This window comes from Phalacrocorax carbo, chromosome 11, assembly GCF_963921805.1.
Source record: "Phalacrocorax carbo chromosome 11, bPhaCar2.1, whole genome shotgun sequence".
Taxonomy (NCBI): Eukaryota; Metazoa; Chordata; class Aves; order Suliformes; family Phalacrocoracidae; genus Phalacrocorax; species Phalacrocorax carbo.
This window is the reverse complement of record NC_087523.1, coordinates 18,449,532-18,464,938: the sequence shown is the minus strand read 5'-3', so window position 1 is coordinate 18,464,938 and position 15,407 is coordinate 18,449,532. Positions and strand designations below refer to the sequence as shown.

Genomic DNA, 15,407 nt, shown 5'->3' with positions numbered 1-15,407 from the left:
GTTGCAAGGATATTCACATGAGGTGAATTTTGGCTCAGCAGATGTCCCAGGCAATGGTACCAGTTCTTTCTTCACAGCCTCTTTGGGAGCGGTGTGGCTGCTTTGCAGCGCGCAGAGCAAGTATGGGTGCCGGCACATGAACTGCAGAGCTGAGCTGGTGACAGACCCTTCCCTTCCCTCTTTTTTCTTCCTGTTTAATCAACAGGGCAGAATTAGAGCTTTGGAGATCCCTACAGGCTGTAAACGAGCCTGGGAGTGTCTCTGCAGCCATCTGATATTCCCTCCTACATTAGGCAAAACGTTCATCTGAATTTGGACTATGAACTAGCATACAGCTATCTGAAATCGTATCTTTATACTCCCTTCTTCAGTTGGAACTGATTCGTTGACATGTTTACTCGTACATTTTTCAGCTGTGTATTTTTTCTACAATGGGATATGCTTTATTTTGATAGATACGTGGCGCTTTGCTTTTCCTTCAGTGAAAGATTGTGAAAAACAAACCGGAGGAGGAGGAAAGCTACGTCTGAGAGGCCCCCTCCGTTTTGATGTGTGTGATGCGTTTTTCGTTCCCAATTTCTACTTTGTAAGTGCGTGGAATTCTGAAGAGTTCAATTTCAGCTGAATGCTACAACTCAGCTCTAATAATCGCTTTTAAAAGGTCATTTTGAAATTGCATAACTGAAACTGCCTGCTGATCTTCACCCATTCTGTCCATCCTCTTTAGTGGAAGGTAACTATAGGCATGTATTATTGCCAGCTCCTTCCTCCGCCTGCTTGATACCTTTGTTTTGTTTGCATTCCGTCTGCATATTCCATGGTAAAGGCAAGCACGTGTATAAAGCACAGCGCAAGTAGATGCACAGGACTCTTTGTTCTGTCCTAGTTTCCTTGGTTTTTCTGTTATTCAGTACTGCGAGATGGGTTTGGTGGAGGGTAGTTTGTTGCCTGGTTATTGCATCATTCATGCTGAAGTGCAGCGGTCCCATTTGTATTGCTCGCAAAATCTGTATGAGGTTATTAACAGTGTTTACTCAGAGTCACATATTTCAAAAGACTGCAAGTAAGCATCAAAATTAGAATTTAAACATCGGGATCAGGAGGAAGCTTGAATTACTATTCTGTTCTGGACAACAAATCCTATAGGAGTGGTTTCGTGGGTTCCTTATGTGTGTTGAGTTTCAAATCGCTGTTTGTGTCAATACCTAGCTCGCTCAGAGATCTGCAAACCGTCTTCCATCTCAAGTTTTTGCATTGGTGGTGGTACATGATTTCAAGGCAGATCCATTCTTCTTTTCCCTCCATGAGAATGGATTGCCTTAAACTTCTTTCATCAGTTGGCTGAGTAAATGACGTACTCGTCTTTGTCCCCAAACATCTTCTGACTAAACCAGGGCTGACCTGATCACGTAGGAAGATATTCACCAACAGCTGGAAATTGGCTGAGGTTCTCTGGCTGGAGCAGGAAGCGAGCAGCGAGTGCAGCTTTGCTCCGTGCTGTTGTACGAAAGAATGTGAAATGAAATCCTTCAAGATGACAAAAATTTAGCCTTATAAATAAACTGAGCAAATATCAGTTTTTTATTCTGTCCACTGGCATTTGAATTCAGGGGATATTTTTGTGTATGTAGCAAATAAACAACAGAGGTATATTATATATTTACACACATTAAAATGCTTCCTTTCTATATGTAGGTTTGATATTTAGATACATCTAGGCTTGTGTGTATATTGCCTGCTTACTCTGTGTGGATGAAGAATTATCTATGTGAAATTTTATACATAAAATGTTTGCAACCTCCTCATCTCAATGACAGTTTGTAGCAACAACTTCTTAGATTAAATGTGATGTTAAAGAAAAGAGAAAAACCGCCCCAGAGTATTCCCTTTTACCAGTTTTAAATTTCTCTCCTAACAGTTTCATTTAGTGATCCACTGTACTTTTATTGTGAGTGTAAATAATTGTGTACCTACTGAGCTCATTATGTTGTTTCTCCATCATTTACATCTTGCTTCTCTTTAAACCACACAATCTGTTTAGTTTCTCCTCACACAGTGGTTTTCCCACATCACTAATCTAGTCACCTGTTTGTAAAACCCCTTCTATTTTTACCAAATTGTTCTGAAAAAAAAGTGTCAAATATACCACAAGATGTGCACGTAATGATTTAACACTATTTGTCTTTTTATTTTCTGTCCAATTTGCTTTATTTTCCACGCTGTTACATTCTTTTACTAAAGCTGTACATAGAAAAGAGGTTTTTATTGAGCTGTTTACAGACATGCACGGGTCCATTTTCTGAGTACTTGGAGTTAATTTAGATCTCAGCAATCAATTTGAGGTACCTTCCGTTTGTCGATGTGAATTTTCATCTGCTGATGTATGGTCCACTCACATACCTCTGCTGGACCTTCTTCTTTTACGAATCGAAATAAGTTTGTGCCAACCGGTATTTTACTGGTTCGGTGGTTCATCCCTTTCTAAATCACAAATACAGTAACCCCGTTCCTGGAACAGAATCACACGGTGTTCTACAGCTGATATTTTCAAGTGACAGATTTCCTTTTTCTGAATATATAAAAAATGGATATGCCCTATCAAAGTTGGACTGTTAGCTTCTGTGGTTACATCTAGCAAACCAAGGCAGAATAACATAATTGAAATCAATGGAGTTAATCCCATATCATGCTGTTGTAACTGGGAAAAGAGATGGGTCCTAAATTTACCCCTAAATCTTTCAAATAAAGCCATCTGCTCGAAAGTTTGGTCAGAACAGGTTTTAAGCCATCATCCTGGCAATAAAAGGAAAATGAATGATTCTGGGAGGCATAGAACTTTTTGTACATAAAAATGAAGCAACCTTGAAAATCTATTGACTTTCCAGTAGGTTAATATTTTCTAGTAGGTGACTATAGTCTATAAAAGTCAAGGCTGAAAACAGATGAATGTAAGTTCTTCTAAGTTGCTATAAATTGCTGAAATTTGCCTGAATGCATAACACGATAAAGTCTGGTATTTGACCTTTGAGGTCTAAGTTTAATGGGAATCCATAAACGTACCAGCTCAGTTTACAGAGACACCCTATCCCAAATTTTATAGTGCAGATGTGCTTATTGTTAAGACGGTGAAAACCCTTGCACAGTAATTCTTTCCCTGGACTTTCTAAGTATCAAAATGTGAGAAACGCCAAGTCCTTTTCAAAATTCAAGGGTTTAACCGCCTCCAGAAAGCTACCGTCCACGTCGGGTGGCTGAAACCATAAGGTGTGAAATTCTGCAGGAAGCCCCCAGCTTCTCGGACTCTGAGCGGCGTGAGGAGGCAGTCGCTGCCTTTGCAGTGCTGCCCTCCTTCGTTCCTTCGTGAGTCTCTGTTTTTGGCTTTATTTTCATGGACATTTCACACTTTCAACGAGTTACCTTTTAAAAGACGACTTTTTTTTTTTTTTTGCTCTATTTGAAATGCTGAAATATGTAGGAGTTTGGCTTAGGTTTCAGAGCTGAACAAAGAATAATAATGGGTTTCCTTTCAAGAATCTGAATTTCTGAGAAATTAGTGGGCTTGTTGTTCTTTGATTGTAAGTACTGTAAGTAAGTTGAGGTGTAATTATTTTTATATCTTAATCATTCTTACTATAAAAGCAGCTTTACCTAGTCTGGAAAGCAAACAAAAATAGCTAATAACGCGTTCTGAATAATTTTGAGTCAGTTTTAAGAATGATAAGCAAAGGGTCACTGCAGTGAGCTCTCAAACTCTGCATCACTTAAAGGGACATTTCTTTTATAGCCAAAGGTACAGAGAACTTTTCTCCTTAACACCAACTCTCGCACCGTTTGACCTCAAAACTTTAATTATTTTTTAATTTGGAATTAGTATCTTGATAAATCTTCGAGTCTTTATTAGGGATGTGTTCCTGCTTGATACTCTCTTTTGTTTAGGTTTCAATTATTTAATTACAGGTCTTGATATGAAACTAATCATGCATGCATCCATACGAAGCTGGCATACTGACAGGATAAAATCATTAAACAGTCATTACTATAAACTGACGTTGGCCTGTAATTTTTGCAGTTAACGGGGGAGTTGATGCTTGGTGAACAATGCAATTAAAACTGGCAACAAAAGACCTAAAATGTCAGCCAAATTGCTTTTTAATAGTCAACGCAGCCATCACAAAACATAAACATTAAAGTCCCCATAGTAGCATAAAGCTTCATGGTGAAACAATTCTAGAAAATGAATAATAATTACAGTATCCTGAGAATTCTCTTAATAGATGTGCACTCATTAAAATACTTTGTTGGTTAGATTCATATGAAAAAGTATGTTTCCCTTGATACTTCTTTATGCATTTGTTTTGAAGGTTTTATTCGGTATTTTGTAGCTGTAATTTCTAGTAATATTCAAAAATGCCTGTCTTATTTACAGTGAGTTTAAATAACTGTATATGGTTAAGCTTTGAGTGAAATTAACCTTGCAAATGTTCTGTGAGGTGAACCGAGGATAGGGTCACAAGGAACTTTTATAACCTATTAATGCTGTAAAATGATGTAACCTTTGCTAGTTTTGAATCGCCCTGGACTACTTTTGCAAGCCGAGCAGGAGAAGCTTGTCAGGCCTTACTGCCTGAAGCTAACTGCCGGAGTCGGCTTGTGCGGAAGGGACCCTGTTGGCACTTGATAGATGCTCTGCTCAGATCTTCAAAGGTGTTTGAGAGTGCAGGGCTCCCGGTCATAAAATGCAGAGTGGAGTTAAAAGCCCTGAATAGTTCTGAGGAACCAGGCCACAACCCGTGGTTTAGTGGAGTGGTAGAAGCATGTTGGTATTGCAGAAAATCTACATGCTTGCTTGTAAATGCCTGGATAGGCATCAGAGAGACTACCTTGAAAACTGTGTGCCTGTGCCTAGGCTGTTATGTTCATTTTCAGGTATTACATTAGCTGTTTCTCTGTTGTTATTTAGTCTTTCCCTATGGGAGTTTTTCTTTTCTTTACAAAACAATCGATTTGTTGTTTACCATCAGTTACACATGTACCATTGTCTCTCCTCCCAGCAAGCTCAGTACTATGAGACGTGTCAACGTTCCTAAATAAAATGTTAGCAGACATCAATGGCAGGAATAGATCTTTTTGTAGAAGTATTTCTTTTATTTGTGGATTAGGTTGAGAAAGATAGGAACTTGTTAACTACCTCCAGGGATGAAAGGCAGAAGTAGTTGGTCAGCTAATTCTACACTGATGTATATCCTTTAACTAATTTAGTGTAATTTAGATACCATGTAAGATCATTCCGTGAGTGACAGATAGCTTTCTGTTATTCTATTCGACAATTACATGCAACCTCCTTCTTAAGTAACACGACATACTTTCAAGGGTTACCAAGGATAAACTGATGCTAACTACCCCACAGCTAAGCTTACCGTTCTCCTTTAAAAAAAAAACAAAAAACAACAAAGTTTCCTTTATTTAAGACAACAATTCTCTGTTGAAGTAGAGAATTAAAAGATAATTTGAAATAATTCTCTGTTTAAAGATGTGTTTCTCTTCTAAAGCAAAACTTCAAAAGGGCAATATATGGTTTGAAACTGTAATTTGTCTTAAAGAGCTCTTCTTTAAGAAATCTGTCAGCTAAAGTTTGCGAAGTAGAATGTAAGTGAAGTTGAAGGAAACAGTCCAGTTCCGTGTGGGCTCTCTACCCTGACCAACAGGGAACTAGTAACTCTGTTGAGAAAAATCTGTCCTACAGTCATTTATGTATTAATTGCAAATTATGTTATTGGTCAGACTACCCTGAGGAGAGCATAGGATAGCAAGGGTCACGTGTACTTTGATTTTTAAAGTTATCAACAGTATTTCTTGTCCAGTAATAAGCACATATACTTGCTGCTTGTCAATTCATCAACTGTCTTTAAAACTAACATCCACTAAGATGAAGTGGAAGTCTCTTCTTGACTTCAGGAAGAGTAATGGATCATATTCCTAATTTAGGTAACAAGTTTGAATGTATATGCAGTCATTCAGGAAGAGTCAGATGAAAGTGTTATCCATTTCACCAAAAGCTGTTCATTTTATTGGTTGGTAGCACGCTTCTGTATAAAGTTTTCTCTCTGATTATCCAAAATAGCTAGCAGAAAAGTTGTAGCAACAAACAGCTCTGCTACTCCATACAGTCTACAGAGAAAGAAGAATCACTTTAAAATTAGATCTCAGAGAACACAGTGGAAATAATTTCTACAAAGCCAGTACAGGGGATACAGGTTTAAATCAGATGCAGCCCAGTGATTTATGGTGAATTCTGGTTGAACGTCAAGCTTCTACGCCTGTACATGGTATTGATGATGAAAATGGATCTAGTATTTTCAGTTATGCTCTGCAAAATAATGTCAGGAGACATGCTGGATGTCTGGATTTGACATGATAATCTGGAGTGCAGAGAGTTAGGTGTCCTGAGCAAAGCCTTTATGTATCCAGGTGGGAAAAGCTGGAGGGTGATTCACCCTTGAAGACAGAAAGTTCAGACACTTCCACCTTGAAGTACGCTTAAAGTTTGCAGTGCTGCCTACAAAGCGCTAGCTTTGCCTGAGTCCAGATAGATGGGAGATATGCTTGGGATCTTGCCCCTGGTAATTTCAGGAATGTGCATGAACATGCCTTTTGGGGCTTGAGTTTGGGTCCTGATGTAACTGGCAGGTTCAGCCATGACTTAGGGCTTGCCATCTTTTTGTATTTCTGTAGAGCCACAGAATATTTTATATTTCCAGAAATATGAATCAACAGAGTGATCTGTCTCATGGCTGGGCTTTAACTTCAATGGGATTCTGTACTTCAGTCAACTGGTGGGACTCAAATCACTGTCCCCAGCTTTGAGAAGGCGAGAACTGAAATGGAAGAGTCTTCACCTCAGCTGTCGCTGTGCAGTGAATTCGAATGCTGCAGGGTTTTGCATTATTTGGGTCTGTAACAGGGCACGGCCTCAGGCAGTCTTTTTTTCCTAAAAATATTGCAAAGTAACAGGAACACAGATGGAGCAGGTAAGAGGCAGGCCGGGAAGGTTATCATCCACTGTAGAGAGGTTGGTGACAAAGTGGCTTAATATGGCCATAGTTGTGATATTTCCACTGAACTACTGGGCTAAATACACTGTGTATTGCAGTATGATTTATAGTTGCTAATTCCGTTGCCCATAGATACCTTTTAGAAAAGCCCTCACAGCTAATGAATTTAATGACACAAAGGCCAAAACTTGAATATATATCACTCCGCCGAAAACCATCAATAACTGGAGAAACATTAATTTTTACAGCCGTGGCTGTTCGCAACCTCTTTTACCAATCATAAACTGCTCTTTAATCAAAATCTGTTCACCTCTAAGGTCATGAAAATTTGCTGCCAGGCTACTTGTAACTGCCTGGCATTTGTAAGCCTGGATGATAGGCTTACTCTGTAAGCTATAACCTCTCCTGCTTTGTTCGGAGTTTCAGAACGGTGACTGTACTGTCCCCCGTGAGTTGCCACTGATAGAAGTTACAACTCGTGATACCAACTGAACCCACCACTTCTAAGAAATGGCAGGAGTTACACATTGTCCTGAAATGTCACCTTTAGGCTGGCTGGGAGCTGTCGGTCTCCACTTCTATCCTTTGAATGCTGCGTGATGTTAATTGTACCAGCAGCTGCTTGATCTGCTAAACCCACCACTGGAAGCCGGAGCTGCTGTTTAGGTTGTTCCCTCGGTCTCCATCCTAGCTGGAGTGCTGCTTTTGTTCTCCCTTCCCGTCTTGTCCTTGACCTCTGTGACTCAGCCACCAACGGGCCTGTCTTGTGTTGGAACAGGCTGTGGTGACTGAAGAGGAGTCTTGTCTCACGTGGGTGGGTATTGGAAAGAATCTGATGGATGTAGCGCCTGCGATGAAGGAGGTGGATGGGTGTGAGAAGGATAGGTTTATTTTGAATTTGTCATATGAATTGACGTAAATGTGAGCATTTCACATAAATGGAATAGTATTTTCACATAAAAATTACACACAGAGAGCATTGGTATTTAACAGCCATATGAAGAAATACTGTAGAACAAAGCTGTAATTCAGACAGTTCAGCAGAATAAAAGCACCTCAGGAGCTCCAGCTCTTCACCCCCCTTTGGCAATGTTTATTTTACCTGAACACGCATCAGCATGTTTATATTGTCAGGTGCTTCTGCATGATAACATTTAAAACTTGCATCCTATCCACAGTATGCAGCATTATAACCTGAAACTCATTTCTCATTACAAACCGCAGCAGAGAGTGGCATCTTACAGTGCCGTGTTTATGTCCAAAATTTTTCTACTTCAGCAGTCGGGCTCCCAAGTTAAAACGTTGAGTGATGGAGTTAATTAGGGAGGAATAGTGCTGTTGTAGCTCTAATGGTCTACAGACTTAAGTGCCTTTAAGTGAGGCAAAGTTTGTCAGGGAAGGTAGTGTCCTTCATTGCACCCACTGATACAGCTGGAGAAAAAAATAGATAGCTTTGGGCCCACCAGCCCTTCTTTTGGTTTGAGTATATTAGCATTTCTATCGCCAGAAAAACCAAAAACAACCCCCACGCACATCTGAAAAAAAGAGTGTATTAGCCTTATTTCAAGAATTTTACAAAGTAAAATTGACAAGCTAAGTATACGGTACAAAGATGACAGGTGCCAGGATTTTTTGAATCTTGAAAGGCAGAGTATTATTAAATGCATCCTATCAGCAAAGTCTGAAGGGGTGGCCAGGTGATAGTTCCCTAGCGATAAATCACCGTCCTTCCTTCTCTAATGAGGTCTAACCTCTGTTCCTTTGCCTGAAAAATTCTCCCACGCCTTCCTGCAGCTGAGTCACCAAACAGTTTGTTTGCAGAGACGCTTCTGAGACACTTCTGATTTATTTTCCAAAACACTGTGAGATCTCCACTATTTTCTTCACTTTTATCGTGCTACTAATTGATGTTTTACCAGAAATAGAGCCCAGCAGTGTCACCGTCCTGACGTGCAGCAGTAATGGCAAATGATTGGCAAATACAAATGAAAATTCCTTATGCTCTCTACTGCCAGAGGTTTTAAGGCATTGATACTTAGTATCATATGCAGGTAGTAAAGTCCATTTATACTACTCGATTTCTGAAGATCTTCTAGTAGACTTCAAGTAATCCAGCATTTTTTTTTAGAATTGGACCAAAAATGTAAATTAAAATAATGGGAAAATCCCAGGCTCGTGTTAGTCTCCCTAAATAAATACGGACCCCAGAAGGAGTTTTAGCTGAGTTTAGCGGTATTTCACAAGAAATTGCATTAAAGAGAATTAAAGAAACATAAAGCTCTTCTGTAAAAGCAACAGTGTTTTAAACAGAGACCTGCTGGTGATGCTCCTGTTGTTCCTTTTTAGTCTGCGGTTCCAGACTGGGTAATTATGGTTTTGTAAAGTTTCCTAGAACGAGGTCCATTGTGAGGGTTCACAAATACAGTCACTCAGGTCTTAGCGTACAAGTTTTGACTGTTAATGTAAAAATAGTAAAAGAAGTGCCACACAGCCACCGTAAGAAGTCCTTGCCGTCCTTGTAGCTTATATGCAGAACAGATTTTTTCCCCACACAGTGAGGCTGTACAGCATTCAATGTAAATGTTACTTGTTTTTCAGGAGAGTTGAATTGCCGTCGTATTTCATTTTTAACTATGGCTAAACTTGGAAATGATGAAGAAGTTTCTCGTAGCATTAGGAAATTATTCAAATTCTTATTTTACTGAATCTCTTTTTATTAAGATGATCCATGAATTACGAGTTAGAAGCTGTTATCGTGTGCGTGTGTGTAATTGTAAGTGATTCAAGGGGATTGAACATATGTGATACTGAGAACATAAAGGAAACATTTAATGAGATGCATATGAACACATTGGACTGAGTGTGTAAGTATTGTACATCATTTGTTTGACATCATTACATTATTATAATGTAAATCCAGCTGTATTTTATGCTCATTGACGCCATTCAAAGTACGTGGCATAAGATCTCGGTTAATTTTTCTTCGGAAGTGCTGTGTTTTCAGCGCAGCCTAAACAACGATATGTAGGATCCATTCTACTCTGAGAGTGGCAGTATGGTATGAAATTATTTACTTGGCTATTTGAGGGCACACCAGTACTGATAAATAAAGTGCCCGGAGCCCCTTGATGATCCCCAATGCCTAATTGGGCCACCCCTCCCTCAGTCTGTCCTGGGCTGTCCCGACCTGCTCAGCAAGAGAAATCTGCCGCCCCAGGGGCGAGCTCGAAGCACCTTGGGCATGAGTCAGTAGGTTGTGGTGGGAAGTGGTATTGGTCTCTGGAGGTCTCTAAATCTCTTTTACTTACTATGTAAACTTTGGGTCCGTATGACCTTTAGTTTGTAAGCTTTCCTTACATTATAAACTTCGTTGTGCATAAAACCATACGGTTTGTAGAATTCTTTAGAGATCTTTGGTATTTTATATTCTGGAAGATTTACTGTGTAATAAGGCTGGGGAAAATTTTATACAGCAAAACAATAATTTAAAGGTAAATTGGTATTAAATGTGCTGGTTAGATACTTTTATATCCTAGTAGTCTGAAAAAGTTTGTGAAGCAAAGGATGTTGTGAGTAAGATAGGCCAGCTAAATGTTGGGCTCCCTCGGAAGGAGCAAGTGCAGAACAGACTCTTGAAACACAATGTAAATTTACACACCAATAAAGCAATTTCATACAGGGTCTTTTTTTTTTCATATTCACCTTTTCTCAAAATTTGTGACAGCAAAAATAATAGGAATTCAGAGACAGGTAAAAAATAATTAGGGACTTAGTAAGGTCACTGGTACACAGGGAGCAAAAGAATAATTTTAAATTTAGAATGGAAGGAAAGGGTGTAAAGACTTACACGACATCAGTAAGTATATTAACAGGTAGCAAAGGCAGCAGTCTGCCTCGGCAGCACTTACATCTAATTCTTACCTTTTCTTCTTAGACCCAGGGCATAAATCGCTTTGTAACATTGAGAGTTTTTATTCTATGCTTTTTAGCTCTAGCCTTCAGCATGCAGATTCTCTGTCTTCCCTGCACACGGAAGCCTTCCCAGTTCTTCAATGCCCATTTATATAAGTTGGGCGCAGTTCTCTGGGCATAATCCCTCCAGTCTGTTAGGTGGTGTCAGACACGTCTTCCTGCACGGTGCAGATTTAGCTGTTCCAAGGCTCTATTTTGATAAATAACATTATGTTTCTTCACCTCTTCTTGAGAAAAAATTACAGATTGTAACTGAGCAGTAGTATACCCGCAGAACTTTTAAATAAACTCTGACATATGTTGCTAGTTTGTTCTTTAAATAATGGATTGCAAGCTAATTCATACTCAGCTGAGACATACCTAGTTGAAAAAAAACTCCAAACATACCAATAAATAATGAATTTAGGAACTGAAAAAAATAAAATATCTCAAAAGCTCTACAGGTTAGATGCAAACCTTTTAAGGTTCATTACTTTTTAATATATTCTCTCTGATATACTTCACTTAGTAACAATATGGGCTATTGTAGTCTTATCAGTAAATGATAAAACAGTTCAATTACGCCTTCTTTCTACGTGGATCCAAAAAGTATAGTAAAGTGTACTTTAAGACCATTAGGAAATACTTTAGCAAAGGCCTGGCTTATTTGCAAAACTATTTTTTAATCAGGTGCTAACTAGTTGATAAAGCTGCTTATTTAATTTTTGTCAGTCTATAAAGCATTTCAGCTACATGTTTGTGATTATGATTACAAAGGCATTTTAGCCTGACGTTTAAGGAAAATGAGTTTATGTTAACGCTGCCCTTGTCCATTGGTCTGTGTCTCCAATAACTCCTGAGCAGAGCGGCAGCACTCAGCCGACGTGGCAGAGGAAGGGAATATCTAAGTTAATTAACTTTCCACTTTCTGAGAAGTAGAGGCCTAGTAAAAAAGCAAGATCTGAATTATCGTATCTCCTGAAGGAAGAAGCAGTAGTGGTAGGGCTCAGCAGCTGGAGAGGAGCTGTTGAGGTCTGTGCTCCGTAGCTGCAGGATCCCAAGCTCCGGTACACAGGTGCCCCGGAGCGGCGTGTGTTCAGTGTCGCTCAAGGGCCATCCAAAAGAATGAGTCAGAACCAAAGAAGCAGCATTCAGGACCGAAGCAGAACTCCTCCCTCCAAACTTCAGAGAAAGGCGAGCAAGTAGAAATCCTTCCAACTAGCAGAATTACACGGAAAGTTTTTCTTGTTTATAGCTAGCATCAATGCAGCGGTTTCTCTGTTGGAGTGAGTGCATGGAGATTGGGAAGTGTCTCAAAGTAAAAAAGCTGAACAAATTAACATTGTTACTGAAGAATGAAAGCAAAACCTTAAAAAATATTAAAAAGAAGGGGGGGTTAAGTAGAGTTTGTGGCATGGATGGGGAGTGTGCGGTTAGAGTAAAACAAAGCAGATCCCATATACGGCGAAGGAGCAGAATGTTATATAGATCTTCTCAGGAAACATCACAGTTCTAGATGGGCTTTGCTGAAATGAGAGAGCTATTTAAAAATAATGAATTCTCAGGGGAAAGAATTTAGACATTTTCTAAACAGCCCCTTGTGTGGGTGAAAAAAAAAATACCAGGGCCAGGAGCATCTCTTTGGGCTTTTGGGCGCTCCTCAGGTGAGAATCTGATTTGGAGTAAATTATTGTAAATGTAAAGTTTGAGCTGAAATCATGTTTTATAGTTACACTTTCAGATGAATGGAAACTCCTACCTTGTCAATGAACACGTTGAAAACAAGTGATGCTTTATTTGCATATCGTACATAGACTTTCTGATGTAAAAAAATTTAAAAATCTGAACGTCATTAGCAACCATTAAGAATAAAACCAGCAGTTGTTATGGGTAGCATTATGCTGAACAATAGCAACGGGATAAAAATTCATAGCTGAGCTGATTTCTATATCACTCCCGTACATTTTGGAAACTTGTCAGCTTCAGACAAATTATCTTGTGTAATATCACTTTTTAGGTATTTAAATGATTTTGCACTAAGTTATTTTACTGAATCTACTGTTTATTCAGAGTCCTGAAGAATCGTAAGTGTGCATATTTAGATATAATGATGCTTTATATCCCAAGCACCGGTTTTTTGTGGTATAAAAATAAAGTTAATGAGTTGTAGGCTTAGTTTCAAGCAAAATAAAAATAACTTTACCAAATTAGAAGGTCTGTAAAAACTAATTGAAAACTCAGACTGATTCTCAGCATTATGAATTTTCATTGTTTGAGGTGAAGGTCTGCTGCAGAAAACTTGTAAACTTGTCTTTAAATCACCAAAATACTTCAGAACCTGATGTGAGGTTTTCTGTGATGCCAGTAGCTGGATGAAGGGGTGACAAGTGTGATAACTGAGAAGGAATTCCCCAGGAAATCTGATGCATTGATGTATTGCAGTAAATTGCACTGGGAGATATAAGGTACCCCACCAGCCAGAAATACTTCATGGTTCACAAAGCAGAACCAGTCTATTGCATGGGACAAACTAAACTATTTGTCAGATAATTGTGTGCTATTGACAGGGTAGGGACAGTACAGATAAAAGGGGAAGGAAGGAGCCAAGAGGTGTCTTGCCTTATAGATGATACATTTTTTTCCCATTTACCTAGAGAAGCAGTCTCCTTGGCTGCTCGGCATTTACTGCGTAGCTTTTGATGTACCTTGCAGAGCCTAACTGCGTGTCCCGGCAAAGACCAGCAATTTTCTAACAGGACAGTGGCACAGCCGTTAAAATGACTTGTCATGCAAATGATAGGATGTATAATCATCCTGCAAATTCTCTGTAGCGTGGCTTTAAGATTGATACTACTAAGTAAGGGAATGTCACTGAGCAAATACTTGAGGATGCTGGACATCAAATATTATGTCCAAAATTTGGGTAGCTTTCAGTTCTAAAATAGCAGGATACAGGATTTACTGAGATTAATTATTATATGAAAGTGCCGTAGCAGATTATTTCAGAGCTCTGGACTGTTGACTCCAGTGATTTAATTTACTGAGGTCTCCAATTTTCTAATATGCTTAGAAATGCCTTTCTGGTATATGCAAACTAATACTACAGCGTAAACCTTAATGCAGCTGTAAGAATGCTGCCTCGATAAAAGATCAATGAAATTAAAAGGATTAAGCCTGGGCCAAATCCATGACAGCTTTGCTTACCACAGCATAGAAGAGCTTATGTGGAGCACTGAACAACCTTGTTTCTCCAGTTGGGGTAAATTGTGACTGTCACAGAGAAAAAAAAAGTGCTGCTTTTCCACCAGCCGTTCCAAGAAAGAAAGGGGCACGCTTTCATCTTTCACCTTGAAGACACATCATGTCATAATTTAAAGAAAGCGTGTGTTGTAAATGGATGACAACAACAGTTCCTTGCAGGGAATTTTTGCAGGTTCATCAATGCTCCGCTCCAGCTGGTTTTGTGCAAATTTAACTGGACGTCTGCTAAGGTAAAAGGGAGAGCGGGGGGAGTATAGAAATGGGGCAAAGCTGCGTTAGGCACTGAGGTAAATTAGCTGGAAGAGTTTCAGGTTAACAGCTTCACAGTTCACCCAATCTGGCAGCAATTTTCTATCAGCATCTTCTTTGCGAAGTATTTGTTGTTGTTCCTTTAAAAAGGAATTTCTTGCCTCAATTCTCCATAGCTGTGTTTCCTGCTGTACTGAGAGGCTTTGCAGACTCTTGTGGGAAGTAGAGAAAACAAGATTTTATTGTCCCTTCAGAGCACCGTTACTCCCTGTTTGTATCTTCGTTGTCTTTTGCAGAAGGACTCGGCTCCCTGGCACAGGCTGAGCCACCCTAAAGCCGTGTAGCAGCGTTGGCGCCGGGCAGGACCCGCGCAGTTACAGGTTCCTTCTCGGGTGCTGGGGGGCAGCGCTGGGGGCCCGTGGGGCAGCGGCAGCTCGGGGGGCAGGGCCCGGGGTAGCCGCCACGCACGTCTTGCGCTCCGTCTCCTTCACCGCCTGGTCGGGTGGCTGTGAGCTCCTTGCCAGGTCATCTGCCTTTAGCTGCCACAGAACACGCTGGGTATCTGGCTCGCTAGTGCTTCGGATAGTCTTTAAGACTTTTCCCAGGTCTCATTTAACAAATGCAGTAACAGACTCGTAGAAATATGTTAACCTTGTTTTATGCAAGATGTTTGTTAGGTGCTAGGAATTACTCGATTATGTTCTCTGGTGATTCGAAGTGCAAGACTAATTCTTATACTGTGTCTGTTTCTTTCATAGGCATTCTTAAATGAGATTTATACCTCATGAAATCAGTTGGTATCTGTGCTGCAATTCAATGTCAACTTGATTTATTTGTTCTTTACCCTCCTCCCCCAAAAATCCTATGACAAATTACGTGAATGTTATATCTTCT

The 15,407-nt window shown here is 39.7% G+C and overlaps 1 protein-coding gene across 1 annotated transcript in view; it reads left to right on the top strand.

The window, feature by feature from the left end:
* TENM1 (teneurin transmembrane protein 1) overlaps positions 1-15,407 on the top strand; it is a 256,274-nt gene that overhangs the window by 74,660 nt on the left and 166,207 nt on the right. The window lies entirely within an intron of this gene.